The 18,459-nt window shown below is 39.6% G+C and overlaps 1 protein-coding gene across 5 annotated transcripts in view; it reads left to right on the top strand.

Annotated features, from left to right (window-relative positions):
- Positions 1-1,807: 1,807 nt before the first annotated feature.
- Positions 1,808-18,459, top strand: part of LOC122815795 (myelin-oligodendrocyte glycoprotein-like) — a 402,462-nt gene continuing 385,810 nt past the window's right edge. For 4 of the 5 annotated variants that reach the window (XM_044088581.1, XM_044088583.1, XM_044088580.1 and 1 more), the window contains exon 1: positions 1,808-1,971. The gene's annotated coding sequence lies outside the window, so the exon portion shown is untranslated. Of the gene's footprint in view, positions 1,972-15,794; positions 15,822-18,459 lie in introns of all 5 variants that reach the window. The other variant, XM_044088582.1, reaches the window with a different exon arrangement.

Raw genomic sequence — 18,459 nt, 5'->3', positions numbered from 1 at the left:
CCTGGTCTGTAAGGCCATGGAACGTATCATCATGGAACTCATAAACAAAGACATTGGTAACCTCCAAACTCTGGACCTCACCCAGTTCGGGTTTGTGAAAGGCATATCATGCCTCCTGAACCTGATCAACTTCTTTGAGGCAGTCACCAAAGCCGTAGATGAGGGTAAGGTGGTTCACATAGCCTATCTTGACCTCGCCAAGGCTTTCGACACCATCCCCCAATCTGGAATTATAGCTAAACTCACTAAACTAGGTATAAATCCCTACATCACAAGATGGGTTGCCAATTGACTCACTGACAAAACCTACACTGTAAAAGTTGCAGACTGCAAATCTGACTTCAAACCCGTGACAAGTGGAGTACCACAGGGTTCAGTCCTGGGACCTCTCTTGTTTGGTATCTGCGTCTCTGAAGTACAGGCTAACACAGAAGGCCTTTGGCTAATGAATTTCACAGATGACTGCAAACTAGGAGCCATAGTTGAGTCCCTAAATGATGTGGACAGTCTACAGAAGGGCCTCACTGAGACAGATGCCTGGTGTTAGAGCCATGGTCTCAAGCTCAATGCCAAAAAGTGCATTGTCATCCCCTTTGGTAAAAACTCTATACCCATGAGCTATCACATAGGTGGCACTCTACTTAACGCCGAATGTGTGATAAGGGACCTTGGGACCCAGGTGCACAGTGGTCTCTCCTTTGATAATCACATCGCCACAGTAGTCAGGAAATCCTTCTACATGGCACACCTCATCACAAAAGGGTTCTCATCCAGGAAAAAAGAGGTCATTGTTCCCCTCTACTTGACACTCATTAGAACCATTATAGAGTACAAAGTCCTTTTTGGAATGTACCTCACAAGACATTTGCAGCAGCTGGAAAGGCCGCAGAAGTACCTCACAAAGAGGATTACTGTCCTCAAACAGATACCCTATACTGACCATCTCAAAAAACTCCAGCTTTACTTCATAGCATATCGCCTACTCAGAGGTGATCTCTGCCTAACACATAAAGCTATGTCAAACCTGGAGCTGTTGGACATGCTATACCTAAAGAAATCCCAATCCCTCCGAGCTACATGCTCTAGGGACCTAAATCTTGTCACCACAATAAACAGGACATGCTGGAGGGCTAGATTCCTGTACCAGAGATTTCACGTACTCTGGAACAAGCTGCCCATCTATGTCAAGCAAAGTTCCTCATTAGCACTCTTCACGAAAAATCCTGATGGATGGATGGAAAATAGGAAATACACCCTGGGGATTACTTCTGTGGCTCTACTCGACAGGGGCACAGGAAAATAACTTTCTTGGGTGGTGTAAGCCAGGGAACCTAGGCTTACTTAGGCCCTTGGGCCGATAGCCTAGTACCTACCTATGAACCTATGAACCTATAAGTCCAGCACAGAAATAGCAATCCTTTTATCTAGATGTTAATATAGTGACACAACTACTGACAAGTGAGTAGCTGGTCTGCTAAAAGCAGTAGGCACTGTAATTCACATTGTGTAAGTATAGTGGTTTGGCATATCTGCTTCTTCAGTCCTTCCCCAGTAATTATTGTATCATCTCTATGCTGTTCTTTTTATAAATTTGTTATATTTTGAGATAAAGATCATTAAAATGTCATAGCCTTTAATCTGTCCCTTACATAAAATGTGCAGCCTTTAGATTATGGTTCTGAAATGTCAGATGTTAGTTCAGGAAATTTTAAATAATCTTCTGTTAGAGCTGATTGTTTGTTAGAGTTGATGTCACTTTCCCTTTCTGTTTCAGTTTTAGGCATCACTTTATTTAAACAGTGTTAGAACACTTCAACTGACGCAGAGGTGTAAGCTTTAGAAGAAATTGAGTCACAATTTCTTTGCATTTTTTAAGCAGAATAAGTTATACAGTAAAAGTCAGATCTGTGAAGAAATAGGCTAGGATGCGTATCCTTTAACTCCATTTGGTTTATTTCATCTCTCTACTTGGTAAGCAAAAGAAGCTTTATGTTCTCAACATGGTGGGGAACAAACATAAAATGTAACTTCTATCTCTTCTCTTAAATATTTAGTAGTAGATTACTGAAAAAAAAATAAGTTATGTACTTATTTATGGTATAACATTATGTTCTACAATTAGTCTTGTTACTGAGAATTGATATGGCTATTTATCAGTAAATGCCTGATATATGGCATTTGTGTTCGGATACTTATTTGCATGCAGAAGTGAAACCATGTTCTCTTCTATATTGGGTGTTTTTTTTTAAATTAAAACTGCTCAGAATCTGTTAGATCCTGAAACATTTTACCTACCATTTGCAACTGCTGTAGACAGTAAAACTACATTAAGTACAACCTCTTTAACATTGTGTCAGATTCCTGAATTGCAAGTGAGCACAGAATCTGTGTAAGACATTAAAACACTTTTATTCGCCTATCACAACTGCTGTAAACTGTGTATGTGAAATGAGTGCATTGAAAATGTAGAGAACAGAATTTCTTTTAAAGATTGCTTTGAATGACATCAACCTGCAGTATCTTTGTTACTAAGCTGGACTTTGCATCTACCAACTCAGCACGTTGGGACTGATAATCCATATTTGTATCACATAGGGAAGCTTTCCTGTGGTACAGCCTCCTGAACTGAAATTGTGTTCAGAATCCATACTATAGTGAAGCATTGTACTTTTGGTTGTAACTGCTGGAACTGTGGAACTATGGCGAATGGAACTTCTTTTAAACTCAGTGCCAACTTCCAGAAGTTAAAGGAAAACTCCACCATCAGACACATACAGTCCAAAGTATTATATCTCCATCTCCCCCTCCTCCCACATACACATGCAATGTCTCAGCTATTCTTGACTTTGCTGAATGTTCCTGATTTTTTTCTCATATTGCTGTCTGTTCTTCAGACATTTTTCACATTTTTGAGGACTGCAGTCCCTGAGTAATGATTAACAGTTTGAGTGTTAGACCTAATAAAATGTATGCAAAGGCACAGTGTGTTATTTTATCAAATGTCAAAGTATATAACAATATTTAAATTCTGTATTATTTGGGAACTTTATCTCCAGTTTTTTTTTTCTTCATCTCTGATTCTTGAGCCAAGACATTTTCAAATGCTTGCGTATACACCATACCTCTCAAAAGTCTAGATTTTTGCCTCATATTTTTGGACTTTTTGTCATAAAATCTATGTTTTCTGGCAAACCACTGAAGGCTGAATCTCTAAATAATTACATACATTTACGTTTCAAACTTTATATCCATCAGAAAATGCAAGCTAACATTAATCCTGGTATTCTAGCAACTTTCTAAGTTTATAAGACCAATATTTAAATTTTATTATTTTTTTGGCCTTTGTTCCCCCCTAATTAGGGCTATGTCTAGATTTCTTGTGCTAAGATGCTGAGAGCTATAACATTAACACACACACACACACACACACACACACACACACACACACACACACACACACACACACACAGTTACCCTTGTCATACCTATCAACTGCCCAGAATTTTGCAGAATGCCCAAATTTTTGCCTCATACTTTTTGGTCTGCTCCTCATAAAATATATAGTTATTTGGCAAATCACAGGGGAATTAAATAATAAGATAATGACAGAAATTTGAGTTTCAGACATCATATCCTTCAGAACATGTATGGTAACATAAAACCTGTAATTCTTGCAACTTTTTAATTGCCTGTTTGGATCTACTTGAGTCCATCAAGATACATCCAAGCACCATAGTTTTAGGCAACTTTAACTACCCATCCATTGACTGGATAAATTACTTGTGCTCAAACTCACTTGCCCAAAGGTTCCACAGCTTTGTTAACTCCAATACCCTGAACCAGCTGGTTGACACCACCACAAGGGGTGCTAACATCCTGGATCTGGTGTTTACCAATATGGGGGACCACTGTAGCACCCTCACTGTGAGGTCTTCCCTGGTGATATCTGACCACAAATCAGTCTCATTCAAAGTAACTATCACACCTGACCCCTCCACCAGCAGGAACTAAACTAAAAAACTTCTCCAAAGCAGATTATAACCCCTTACGGGATGGTATAAATAGCTTCACTGAATCTCCTCCCTCAGATGGAACTGCCAACTATGCCGAGTCCTACACCAATGCTTTCTACAAACAGCTGTATAACTGCATTGACTCAGATGTACCTGATAGGACCAAAACAACCTCCGCAAGGAAGAGCAAACCCTGCTGGTGGACAACTGCCATTAACAGGCTTTAAAATAAGAGGAAGAAATTGCAGTCTAAGAGTAAGAGGGAGCATCCCTAAACTGGAAACACTCCCTCCTCAGCTTAGACAAGCAAATAAGATTTCTTGTGAAGTCCTCCAAAGCAAACTACAAATCCAAATTAGCTTCCTCAACCAAAGACAACCATAAGGTGTTCTTTAGTTACATCTGTAACCTAAAAGGAAATGCCCAAATTTGTGCTGAACAGATAGTTAATGATACCCCATATACTGAGCCTGTGGACATGGCTAAGCTGTTGGCCAACAGGTTCTGTGAAAACTTCACTCCCCTGTCCTCACCACACATACCCCATGACATCCCTAACACCTGTTCCCTACCTTGTATCTCTAAACAGCAGGTCATAAATGCCCTCTCTAAGGCCAAAAACACAGCATCTATGGGACCTGATAGCATCCCAGGCTGCATCCTATATGGGCTACAACAAGACTTAGCAACACCACAACACCATTGGGTATTCTTTTCAATCATAGCCTAAACACCAGCTTCATTCCAGATGAGTGGAAAATGGCCACCGTTATTCCCTTGCACAAAGGTAGTGCTTCCATTGACCCCCAGAACTATAGACCTATTAACCTGACTAGCCTTATCTGCAAGGCCATGGAGTGAATCATCATGGATATTATCAACAAAGATATAAGTAATCTCCAAACACATGACCCTACTTAGTTTGAATTTTGCACAAAGGTGGTGTTTCCATTGACCCCGAGAACTATAGACCTATTAGGCTGACTAGCCTTATCTGCAAGGCCATGGAGTAAATCATCATGGACCTTATCAACAAATATATAGGCAATCTCCAAATACTTGACCCTACTTAGTTTGGATTTGTCAAAGGGAGAACATGCCTGTTAAACCTAGTGGACTTTTTTGAGACAGTCACCAAGGCCCTGGAAGAGGAGAAATCTGTGCATACAGCCTACCTAGACTTAGCCAAGGTGTTTGACACTATACCCCACTCAGACATCATTGACAAACTCACCCAGATAGGTATCAACCCTTCTATTGTTAGATGGTTGCTAAATGACTCACTGATAGAACCCATATAGTCAAAATAGGGGAATCCACCTGCAACAGCAGACCTGCAACCAGTGGTGTTCCACGGGGATCAGTCATGGGACCTCTACTGTTTGTAATCTATTTCTCTGAATTACAAGCAAAAACTAAAGGTCTGTGGCTGACAAAGTTTGCTGATGACTGCAAGCTGGGAGCGGTCATAGAATCTCCAAATGATGTCAACATCCTACAAGAGGGTCTTACACAAACAGATGATTGGTGTCAAAGTCATGGCCTTAAACTCAGTGCAAAAAAATGCATTATCATCCCTTTCAGTAAGAGCGATGTTACTGCTAACTACCACATCAATAGCAGCACCCTAAGTATGCACTCAGTGGTGAGAGACCTGGGCACACAGGTTAACAGCAAACTTGCCTTTGACCATCATGTCACCACAGTGGTAAGAAAGGCATTCTATATTGTTCATCTCATAAATAAGGGCATTGCCTCCAGAAAAAAATGAAGTTATAACCGCCTTGTACTCTTCTCTCATCAGTCCAACAATTGAGTACAATGCCCCTTTTGGTATGTACCTTTCCATGCACCTGCAGCAATTGGAGAGATCACAAAGGTTCCTCACAAGGAAAATTCAAGGTCTTCAGCATCTGTCCTATGTGGATTGTCTGAAATCGCTGTCACTTTATTTGGTTTCACACAGACTACTCAGAGGTAATATCTGCCTTGCATACATGACAATCTCTGACCCTGCTTTACTGGAAATGCTGCAGATCCATAAGTCAAATGGTACAAGAGTTACTCACTCTAAAGACCTTAACCTGGTATGTGAAATTAATAGAACCTGCTGGAGGGACAGATTTTTCTCCCAGAGGTTACCACACCTTTGGAACACACTCCCACTTCATGTCAAACAGGGCACCTCACTGGCCCTCTTCAAACACAGTCTGGACGACTGGATGAGTAACTGTAAATTCACCATGGGGGTTCCACCTGTGTCCCTCTTGGGCAATAATGGTAGAACTTGGCTAGTCTTGTAAGGGCCCTAGGGCCATTAGTCTAGTAACTTCCTATGATCCTATGATATGTAAAAATTGCCTCTATTTTTGTGGATTTATCAATGCATTATGTTTGGCTATTGGCTTTGTCCAGATTTCTTATTCTACGAAATTGAGAGGTATGGTCCACTTTGGTTCAGAATGTAGCTTATTTGTGAGATTCCCATATGTGCTGTCTACATAACCTCCTCTCAGCGTGCACGCACACACCACACAAACACACACACACACACACACACACACACACACACACACACACACACACACACACACACACACACACACACACACACACACACACACACACACACACACACACACACACACACAGACACACACAAATTAATCTTTTCTGTAATGCTTATACCAATGTGTTTTAAAACAACCATATTACTCCAGAACTCCAACAGACATTTCTTATTATCCTTTTTCGTGAATTCATACTTTCTTGCATTTCTTTTTTTTTTTTTTTGGGGGGGGAGTTAAAAGAAGAGAAAAAAAAAATATAAGCAAAACGGTACCAAAGTAAATAACTACAGTTATTTACTTTGGTACTGTTTTGTTTCTATTTTATTTTTAGTACTGTTTTGCTTCTATTTTATTTTTTCCTCCCTCTCTTTAAATGCAGATTTCCACAACCATTCCTGGTATGTGAATGGTCACATATTTGGGAGCACTCAGTGGCTCCCATCCTCAGAAACAGTTACTTGACTGCTTCATATACCGTGATGGTAATTGGCTGTAATTGCAGTATATGAGCCAATCAAAAAGTGTGTAGCACAGCCAACACTGTTGAACACGGAACAGCGGAGCAGCTATTTAATTGTTTTGTATACTGTGATGCCGATTGGCAGTAATTGCGATATACGAACCAATCAAAAGCTGTGTAGTGGATCCAATGCACACCAGCGGAACATCGAGTTTGTTTATGGCTGAATGCTGAGCATTCTGCATAATCCAGAGTACCTGGCTGCTCAGTAATAAGTTATGACCTATAGCTACAGAATGCACTTAGTCAGTCATTCCAAGTATAAAATTCACATAAATAACTTTATCTGCATTTAACATACTTTACTGCATATGAGTCTAATTGTGTGTGTGTGTGTTGAGGAGGGTCACAATTCTAGTGAAAAAACATCCCTGTTCGTGTGTGTGTGTGTGTGTGTGTGTGTGTGTGTGTGTGTGTGTGTGTGTGTGTGTGTGTGTGTGTGTGTGTGTGTGTGTGTGTGTGTGTGTGTGTGTATGTGTGCGTATGTGTATATGTGTATGTTGTTGTTGTTGTTGTCTTTCGGCTTTTTCCTGGTTAGGGGTCGCCACAGTGGAACTCCAGTCCGCTTAATGATTGGTAGTTGATTTTTACGTGCCGAGTTACCAGCCTATATATATATATATATATATATATATATATATATATATATATATATATATGGTACTTCCCACGTTTAGAGAAAATAAGACCTGTCAGCATATCTAGATTGCTTTTATTATGTTTTTGGTGCCCAGTAGCCATTTTGGTGATCTGTTGGCCTTTTCACTTCCTGTATGATGACAGCAGTTCTGAATCCATTCATTCCTCACTGAAGAGATCTGACTGGGCTATCATCCACACATCCATCAGGGTGTTTTGCTTTAAGGCCCTAAGCACATCCCCATGGTGGCTGACATGTATGCTACATAGCAGTGCACACACTTGGAATACTTACAATACATTGACGTATCAGCTATGTGTATATTTACCCTAAACGTCCAAATGTCACAAGTTATTAAATACACTGCTCACTGTAGGTGTGAAAAACATCACTGTCATACTATGTGACCATCTTTTGACAGTATTCACCCTTATGGGAGTAGCCAAAGTACAGGTAAGAGTAGTGGAGTCATAGGTGCATATACTTGTGTGTGTGTGTGTGTGTGTATGTTGACATGTATCTACATGTCTGTAGGGACATGAATGCCACTGCATGAATATTTCTGTGTGTGTGTGTGTGTGTGTGTGTGTGTGTGTGTGTGTGTGTGTGTGTGTGTGTGTGTGTGTGTGTGTGAAAGAGAGAGACAGAGTGAGTAAGGTAGCATCTGTGTTAGCTGGAATATGATGGTAAGAAGAACACTAGCAGAGTCACATTTGACAGCACAGTATTCTGCTCAGAGTCGTGGTAATGAGATGCTAATGAGGTGTTTCTCTGTGCTTTTTTATGATGATTCTGAACTGTAAATTCTTTTATCACCCTAAATGACCAACCCCCATTGGCCAATTAGCAAGGATGGAGAGAATCTCTGAACACTGGTCTTAATTTATTCTTAAGAACCGTAAGGTGATGCAGTGAAGGTTAGTATAATGTTTTCTCGTTGTTATGTGCATTCTCTACATAGTTGTAGTAACAGTTGCACCATCTGTTCTCTGTAGTCTTTGTTATTCATTGTACCAGGCCACACTTCTTAACCCCCCAAATTGTCAGGGATGTTCCTGATTTTGGCTCAGAAATTTGTCCCTGCTAAAACTGATTCTTTGGCAAAAGTTGGTGGATTACAGACAAGAAATAATGATATTTTTTAAACCTACAGACTTCTTTTATTTCAGAAAACATATGCAATTAAAATCCTCTAATTATGCCAACTTTTTAAGTCAGTAGTACTGGTAATTCACAAGTGTATATGATTTAGAATATCTATCTCTGATTATTTTTGGTTTTGTCCTGGATTCTGAAGGTAAGAGGATGAGAGCTGTGGAGTGGAAAAGCTCACCCAGACTCTGCCACAACTTGGCTGTGAGGGAAAAGTTAGTTTGCTTTTGATTTCTTGTACTTTTTATTACTTTATTGCCTTTTTCTATTTTGTATACTGTGATTTGGTTTATTTACCCTGTGTTTTACTTGTATTCTGATTTTAATTGCATATTAAAACTCGAAACAAGACCACAGCTGCGTCTCTTGTGAGTCAGACAGAAATAAGAATAGGTCAGTTAAGGAGTCACATAGAAGTCAGAACAGGTCAGTTAAGTTTATTCATCTCTGAACTGATGGGGTGGAGCAAGGAACTAAACCTTCTATTTAAGGGGTAAAATAATACATTTCAAAGCTTTAATAGAAAATCTCACCCAGACTCTGCCACAACTTGCTGTGAAGGAAAGGTTAGCTTGCTTTTGATTTTTTGTACTTTTTATTATTTTATTGCCTTTTTCTATTTTGTATACTGTGATTTGTTTTCTTTACACTGTGTTTTTGTTGTATTCTGTTCTTAATTGTATATTAAAACTTGAAAACCACCCTCCCACCCGGTTATGTTGTGTTCTTAAACACCACCGTCTTTAAATTTGCCCACCCTTTATGTTAATTTGACCATATATCTCCTTCCCTCTCTGCTTTCACTGGCTGGTGTGAGTACACACAAAATTATCATTTTGTGAAATCATTCCCCTTCAACTATTCAAATGTATTAGCCACCCTACTGTATTTCACAGTACCAGAATACAACAGTGCACACCCCATTTCAATCTATCTTGCTCTTTTAAAAATAGTGGTGCTCCACTTAGAAAGCTAAAACTTAAGTTACCCATTTTCATATCTAACTGCTTTGTGTACACTGCAGTGTTTAGGATAAATATTTTTTTTCATCTTACCTTTAAACATCTATTACAAGGTCACCAGTTATTGGAAGGTCCACATTCTGCCTCTCAGTATTCATTTTGGAATTAGTGCTTCTGTTTTCTTCTGGTGAGAGAAGGAGTGCAGGGACATTATTTCTTGGAGACTGCTGATCACCAGAAAGCCTAATAACTGCTTTATAGGAGACAGCTTGGAATTTCTGCTTATATTCTGGTCCTGGTGAGAGAAGGAGCAGAGTACATTGATTCCTGACTTTTTCTGATTGGAGAGTGAGTGTCTGTGCTTAACATACCTGATTGGTCTGGTTGCTGTCAAGGCATCTAGCAGGAAAAGGCTACAAGCCTACAGAGCCTTGCATAATCTGGGACAAGACTACGGATCACCAAACAAGCTGTGGCCTGCTTCCAATCTTGGGACTGGTGCTAACATTTTGTTTCTGGTGAGAGAAGAAGCAAAGGAGCATTGTATCCCAACACAGTGAAGCTGTGGTGAGACCGGCACTAGTAGTAGTCAGGCAGCAGACATTCATGCGACTCCCCTTTTCTCATCATTCTTGACAAGCTAATTCTTTATTTTTAGTACGTACTGCTTGATTTGTTTCTAACTTCAGAATAGCTGCCTAAATACATCATCTTTAAACTTTCAGGGTCTGCATATTAGTTGCCCCTCAAGTGTTTGGCAGTGCTCTGTATAGACTCAGACACACTGAGTGACATTTTTCCTGTAAAAGCACAATTGGAATTTCTTCAGTACCTAGTTGCACACAGGACAACTAGTTTACAGTGACAAGCACTGTTCCAATAGCTGCAAACAGGATGCTCCTGACAGTGATTGATATTCTCACTCCAACTGTCTAACCAATAAAAAAGGGTCTGTTGCCATGGATATGAACTTTCCTACTGTCTCTATTACCAGCTTGGTGAATATGGGGATCCTGAGGCAATGTAGAAATTGCCTCATGTTTACTGACAACCAGTTAATTCTCAAACAAACTGATATGGTATGTGAGAGATGTATTTGCACAATGTCATTGGTGGCAAAGTTCTCACATAAAAGTACTCCTAATGTCAATAAGGTTGTCAGTAGTACACATTCTGCACCTATCACGCACAATTCAAAGCAGATGTATTGACCCACATATGCTGAGGCACTTAAATGCAACCTTCCTAAACCACAAAGACCTCCTAGATGAAGTATACATAACAAATACCCTCAGCAGCCCCAAAAGCACTCTTTCAAAACAACACCCCCATCAACACATAAAGCTACATATCGTGGAGCCTCTACCTCTAAGCCCATAAGGCAAGCCACCACACAACCCCACATTCTAGTCATTGACGACTCCATCGTGAGACACGCTCATGTCTCTCTCACCAGGCTGAGTAAGGAGAAAGTCACGGTCACTTGCTTACCAGGGTCTAGGTTCTGCCACATTACACAGGTACTCAGGTCATTGGACCACAATTACCAACATGACTCAGTCATTGTCCATGTGGGAATAAATGACCTGAGACGTACTTCCCTAGACTATATGAAGAAAGACATCATAGAGCTATCGGAATATGTGTCTCATGCTTGTATGAGCCTAGCACTGAGCAGCATTTTACCTTCTCCAAGGATGATGCCACAATACGAACAAATGATAATTGACTTCAATAATTGGCTTAGTTTCTGGTGTCATTCTAAGGGGGTGCAATATTTGTCAGCATGGAAAGAGATGGTTAACAGACCACGCTGCTTTGCCAAGGATGGTCTGCACCTATCCCCTCTAGGCTTTGCCAAACTGAAGTACTTCCAAGATAGCAAATCAAAACCAAGAAAATCTAAAGGTATCACTGTTCAATGCTAGGAGACTAAACAAAAAACTGTACTCCCTAGAAGCTCTTTTTACCCTAGAGAATGCTGATGTCTGTGCGGTCACTGAGACATAGTTTAAAGGTGCAGAAAGCACACCAACAGTGCTAGGTTATAATATCTTCCACACATTTAGACTAGCTACTTCACAGACAGGGACTAAAGGTGGAGGTGTCTCCATTTACATAAAAAATAAATATACTTCACAGCTGGTCAAACAGGACAAGGCACTTGAGTTGCTATATGTTTATATCGCCATAGGTAAAATCCAATACCACTTCGTTGCAAACTATAGGTCCCCCTCTATGACCCAAGGAACCCATACCACATATTTAAACTTATTAGAAACACTAACCATCCAACCCAATACCATATTCATGGGTGACTTTAACTACAAAGATTCCTGGATTTTGTAAACAGAAACACCCTGGACCAGATATTCAATACACCAACCAGGGGTACAACCATACTACAGCTGGACCTCAATAATATGGGAGAGTGCCGCACACCCCCTACTGTAATGCCCTCCCAGGTAAGGTCAAACCAAATAATTGTCTCCTTTGAAGTAAAAATAAAACCCGGACCCCCAACTAAATCTGGAATGTTCAGGAACTATTCTAAGGCTAACCTCCTGCTATTAAGTGAGAAAATGGCAAAATGCCAAGCCCCAATAAACCTTAAGAGTACTGCTGCCTATGCAAAACTGTTCAGAAAAACCCTGTACAAGCATGTTAATAGTTGCAAAGAGGCAGCTGTACCCACCAGGAAGAAGTAGAGACCTAACTCAAAAAAACAAGCCACCCTGGTGGAATCACAAAATCAATAGGCTGTATAACAGGAAGAAGAAAATCATGGCAAAAATTAGGAGGTGCAGCACCCAGCAGGATAAACACACTCTCATCAAACTAAACAAACAACTCAGAGGACACATAAAGTCTACCAAAGCCAAATCTGAGGTGAGTTTGGCCTCCCAGGCCAAGGACAACCACTAAGCATTCTTTAGCTATATCCACAACCTCAAAGGCAAGACATAATTGTGTTCAGAGCTCATTGTAAATGGACCCAGCTATACTGAGCCAGAACACATAGCAAACCTCCTGGCTGATAAATTTAGCTCCACCTTTACCCCTCTCTCCCCTCAACCTTCTCTCAGGAAATAATATCAAATATAACTCCTCCTACTATCATTAAGGAAGAAGTCCTTAATGCTGTCTTTAAGACGAAGAACACTGCATCAATGAGCCCAGACAAATCCCAGGATGCCTTCTAAATAGCATGAAACATGGCCTATCAGGGCCTCTGGAATTACTATTTAACTGTAGCCTTCAAACAGATTTTGTGCCTCATGAATGGAGAAAGGCAACAGTCAACCCTCTGCACAAAAGTGGGCCATCAACAGACCATGGAAACTAGAGACCCATAAATCTCACTAGTCTTACATGTAAAGCCATGGAAAGACTTATCATGGAAATGACCAAAAGAGATATAGTAAACCTCCAGACACTGGACCCAACCCAGGCTGGTTTGGACAAGGGAAAATCATGCCTACTCAACCTGCTGGACTTCTTTGAGAAGGTTATCAAAGCAATGGATGAGGGCAAAATCATTCACACTGCCTACCTTGACCTGGCCAAGACATATGACACAATACACCACTCAGGCATTGCTGAAAATTCAAAAGGTTAAGTACAAACCCATATGTCACTCGGTGGATAGCCAACTGGTTCACAAACAGGACTCAGGAATTTAGAACTGGGGAGTCCTTCATGGATCAGTCCTTGGACAGCTCCTTTTTGGCATTTACTTCTTAGAAGTTAAGGCCAATGTTAGTGGTCTCTGGCTGACTACATTTGCAAATGATTGCAAATTAAGAGCTGTCATTGAACCTCACACTGACACAAATGTTCTCCAGGAGGAGCTGACACAGACAAACAACTGGTGTCAAAGCCATGGACTAAAACTAAATACCAAGAAATGCATAATAGTATCCTTTGGGAAGTCATCCATTCATGGTAACTATCATATTGACAACACACCCCTTATAACTGACCCAGTAGTCAGGGACTTAGGGACACACGTAGGTAGTAATCTAGCCCTTGGCCATCACGTGTCTACAGTGGTGAGGAAATCATTCTATGTTGCACAACTTATAAACAAAGGTATGGCATCTATGTCCAAGGAAGTCATTGTTCCACTGTATTCAGCATTCATCAGACCTATCATTGAGTACAATGCCTCCTTTTGTATGTACCTAACCTGGCATATCCAACAACTGGAACGTTTACAGAGATTCCTCACTAAAAAAAATACAGGGCATAAGTAATATGTCCTATGCAGACCGCCTCAGGGCTCTATCCCTGTATTCTATCTCCTACAGGCTTTTGAGGGGAGATCTATGCCTGTCATACAGGGCATTGTCAGACCTCTCTCTGATGGACCTCCTGTATATCCACAAGACAAACAGCACCAGAATTACCTGTTCTAAAGAATTAAACCTTGCCTGTGGTATAAATAGGACCTGGTGAGATAGGTATGTATCCCAGAGACTACCATATCTATGGAACAGGCTCCCCATCCATGTGAAGCAGAGTTCCTCCCTAAACTAATTCAAGTACAACTTGGACTATTGGATGGGAAACCAGAAATGCATCCCTGGTTTGGCACCTATGTGTCTAATGGGTACAGGTAACCTGTAAGTGGTTCATCTCCCAGGCCCATGCTTAAGACTTATCAAGGGTATCAAAACTTGTCAGACAGGGATGCATAGCTAGGCTTAAAAATGCCCTTGTGGTCATTAGCCTAGTAAATACCTATGAACCTATAAACCTATGAACATGCATGTCTGAAATTAAATGCAAGAAAAATAAAAAGATCAAATATTTTACAAGATATGACTGATCTGTGTTAGACACTGGAGCATAAGCATATGTGCAAATTTGGGATATGAGTGATTTTAATAATTATCTGAAACAATAGGGTTAGATATCATTACGAACATACCAAATAAACAAAATGTATATACAGTATATTTTTGTGAGAGAAAGTGACATAGACATGGAAGAGACATAAACCTGCTCTGACTGCTTTTAGAAGTGCCATAATGAACAAATGAGTGTGGAGGATGCTAAGTAGAACATGCCATAGCTTCAGGAAGCAGACTAGAAGAAAGGATTATTGGTCTGAATTACCGAAAAAATAGGATCAAACAGCAGTCTGAAAAAAAAATGTAACCAAACTCTAACAAAAGAATGGTGTCTCTGTTTGTGTCTGAGCCTAATCCACAAGCATACTCATATTATACGACTGCCAAGAGTACCAACCATTGGTAGGAGTGTGCCTGTGCACATACTTGGAGCATGCACCCATCCAGTGCAATTAATAATCAACAATCAGGAGTTAGGGGCTAATGACAAGTTTGCAGAGGGTACCATAGATTGCCACCCCCCAAAAAAAGAAAAAAAAAGCTATGCTCAGCACTGAAGAAATTTACCTAAGTAATTAAATAGGCATTTGAAAATCTGAAGGAAAAAAGAAAGCACATGACATGTTCTGCATGTGCAAGCGGAAAAAAAAGAATACTAGGAGAGAAAAAAACGGCAGCGCCACATACAGAAATAGCTGCATGAGAACGTAATGATGACTATGAAGTCTGCAAATGCTGGGGAAAATAAATTCAAAGTCAGGTGAGGCACTTAAACTCAGTGAGGTGCGACGATGCTTCTTATTAACTGAATATTTCTTTGTATGTTGTCCAAAACATATTTTCATTTCTTTTTGTGCCGATGCTTCTCTTAGAAATAGGCTTTTGTACTTATTTGTGTTGTCCACTTTTTGAAAGTAAACTAAACGCAAATATATCTGGGTCTATGTGATTACGGGTGCTTGCAGGTACATGGATGCATGTAGGTGGTGGTGTGAGTGTAAAATCAGAAAGCTCTGTCTGTTAGAGAAGTTCAAAAAATGTTTTTTTTTTTTTTTTTTTTTTTTTTTTTTACTTCTGTTAGGTACCTTCTTTGACAACAAAGGAAAAGGTGAGCAGTTCAAGACAGTGACAAGGTAATGAAGTACCCTCTCATAAATGCATTATCAGGTCTGCCTGATCTAAGAGATAAGCCAAGTGCCACACACTCTACGAGTGCTAAGAATTCACTTATTCTGTCCAGGAGCTGGTTTTCAAAACCAAATCCCTTTCAGACAAACTATCTTCTCCATTGGTTAAGTATTTTTTTGACTATATTCACTGTGGGGAAAAAAAGGTGTACAGGAACGTAATTACAAGTAAGGACATTTTTCAATCCAGTGATACTATATATGTTGTACAGGATTTTTGAAACTAGTTTTACTCTTTGAGTGCAAAATACAATTAACATCCCGGCAGTGAAAAAAAGTAACTTCACTGAATGAAAAGAACAGAACAATCGGTAATAACAAGAACTGTTCTATATCGCACATCAGCGTCATTACTGCTTGAAATACATATTAATTGCTAATGGATGAGCTGTCTTCAAATAGTTAACATATCTCATAACAGAAAAATGTCCCAAAGCTCATTAATGTCATTATAGTCTTGTTTAGTGTAAAACACAGTATAGATCATGTTACTATAATGTACTTGAAGTACCTTTGCCCAACCATTTCCAATATTGAAAGATGACTGCAGACAATGTTATCTGAATCTGAAACAACTGTTTTTCTTCTAGAGTTTTAAGGGTTGAAGGTCTTAGTGTGATGCCTACAATAAATTTGTACAGACAATATTATAACTAATCCTCTTTTGTTTATGTTAGTTATTAAAACATTTCTGTATTATATATGTAATAGTCTGGGAACTGCCAACAATTTACAAGAAAGCAGTTTTATTTCACCTTGAAGCACCCACTTAGGAATTTCCTGTAACAGTTTCTGAGAAATCAGCTTTCAGTTTTACATTGAATCAACACGCAGTTCAAATAGTTTTTGTCTTTCACTTTCACATTCATTATGAGGGAGTTTAATACCATTGTAAAGAAAAATCCTTTCAGTTCCTAAGCTAATCTTATATGTAACAATTGAGCAGCACACCCGCAGCAACTGGAACTGCATCTTGTTTCCCTAGCTCTTATACACACATCATCTCTGCCATTGGGACTCTGAGTCAGTTTTCTCTTACATAACCTTTAACTACAGCTTTACAGCAGCATATAAGCCTTAGGCCACAATGTCCACAATACCTCACTGTGGAATTCCTATACCTTTACAACAATAAAAAAAAAAAAACACTTAGATGACATACTGGGGGGATTCAATAAACCCTACACAATAATTTTCACTGTGTGCACATAACAGAATGACGTGCACACAGCCATGAAAAATTGTAGATTCAGTAAACTCCGTTTAGCAACGCGCACTCATATGCAAACATTGTAAATTCCATGGCATGCAAATAACATAAGTACATAAATTGTATACTAATGAAGCAAACAAACAAGGTGGAGTGATTCAACAAGCTGTAAAGCAACCATGTAGACTCCTTGCTCGTGTTGCCCATGTATTCGTAAACTGTTGAAATACAGCCATAGAAAGAAGTCTACACAGAAACAAGAGCAAGTAAAATTTATTAGAGTTCTACAGAACTGACGTTAACATGTAGCAAGAGACATATTGTTGCATTATTAGACAGGTTGGATATTACAAAAGTACAGTAACAATAGCAACAATTCTTTTTAAGTGCCATGACATAAATGCAGCTTTGCTCCCTCATCCTCAAATGAAGAATATACTTGTAACTAAAGTAGACAGCTAAAATTGTAAACCACATGAAACAGACTATTCATACTCTCATGTAAGCATATGCAGCATGCAGCTGACAGAATACAGTCAAATGTTATCAAAACCTGTATTCCTCTGTGCAGATATGTAGCAAAGTAATATCCTCCCTTGTGTTTACAACACTGGGCTCTCCTTCAATTTCCCTGCCTACACTGTTACCAACCATGTAGATTCAGGGCTGTCAGTATGGCGAAGATGCAAATGAGGTCAAAACTCATTAGAATTGCTGAATCGCAAATAACTGTAACCATGTAGGGGTGCTCACTTCATTTAGGCTCTTTCACAGTGTTTGTTTACCAATGGATGGCAACAATGAATGATGACATCAGGAAGTGTGTTAGGTTACACTTACAGAGGTATACATGTAGGTTTGTGAAGGGTGAAAGTGTATGTAAACAGTGCATAATTCACAAGTTCTGTTTAATCCTCTGTATTGTTTGTTAAAATGTGTCGTGTCTGCTCATTTTAAATATTTTTTTTGTCATTGTTTGTACAATGTAGCACTTAGTGCAACCATGAGAAATGGAGGAATTAATGTCAGGTTTCCCTCTGCGTGTCATGTAACTGTTCCTGTGGTAGCACAAGTATGTGTGGGACTGCTGTATAGATGGCCCTAGGTTCAAGTACAGTGTGTGCAACCTTTCCTTCACCTTTTATGCTCTGTGTTTGCTTGATATCACGTGAATGCAGGAAACTAATACCAATTTTGCCTGTGCTTGCTTTATTTATGTGAAGTTGAGCAGAGGTGTGCATAACACACTAATGACCAAGCAACAGGTGTGTTTAATAGATGGTAATTACATCATTAGTGGGTGAATTGCATGTTAGAGGGTTGTGATAAACACCTAATAGGACCCAACA

The sequence above is a fragment of the Protopterus annectens genome, chromosome 11.part0, assembly GCF_019279795.1.
Source record: "Protopterus annectens isolate FY-2018-M chromosome 11.part0, PAN1.0, whole genome shotgun sequence".
NCBI lineage: Eukaryota > Metazoa > Chordata > Ceratodontiformes > Protopteridae > Protopterus > Protopterus annectens.
Note: the sequence above shows the minus strand (reverse complement) of the source record. Positions and strands in the feature narration are given on the sequence as shown.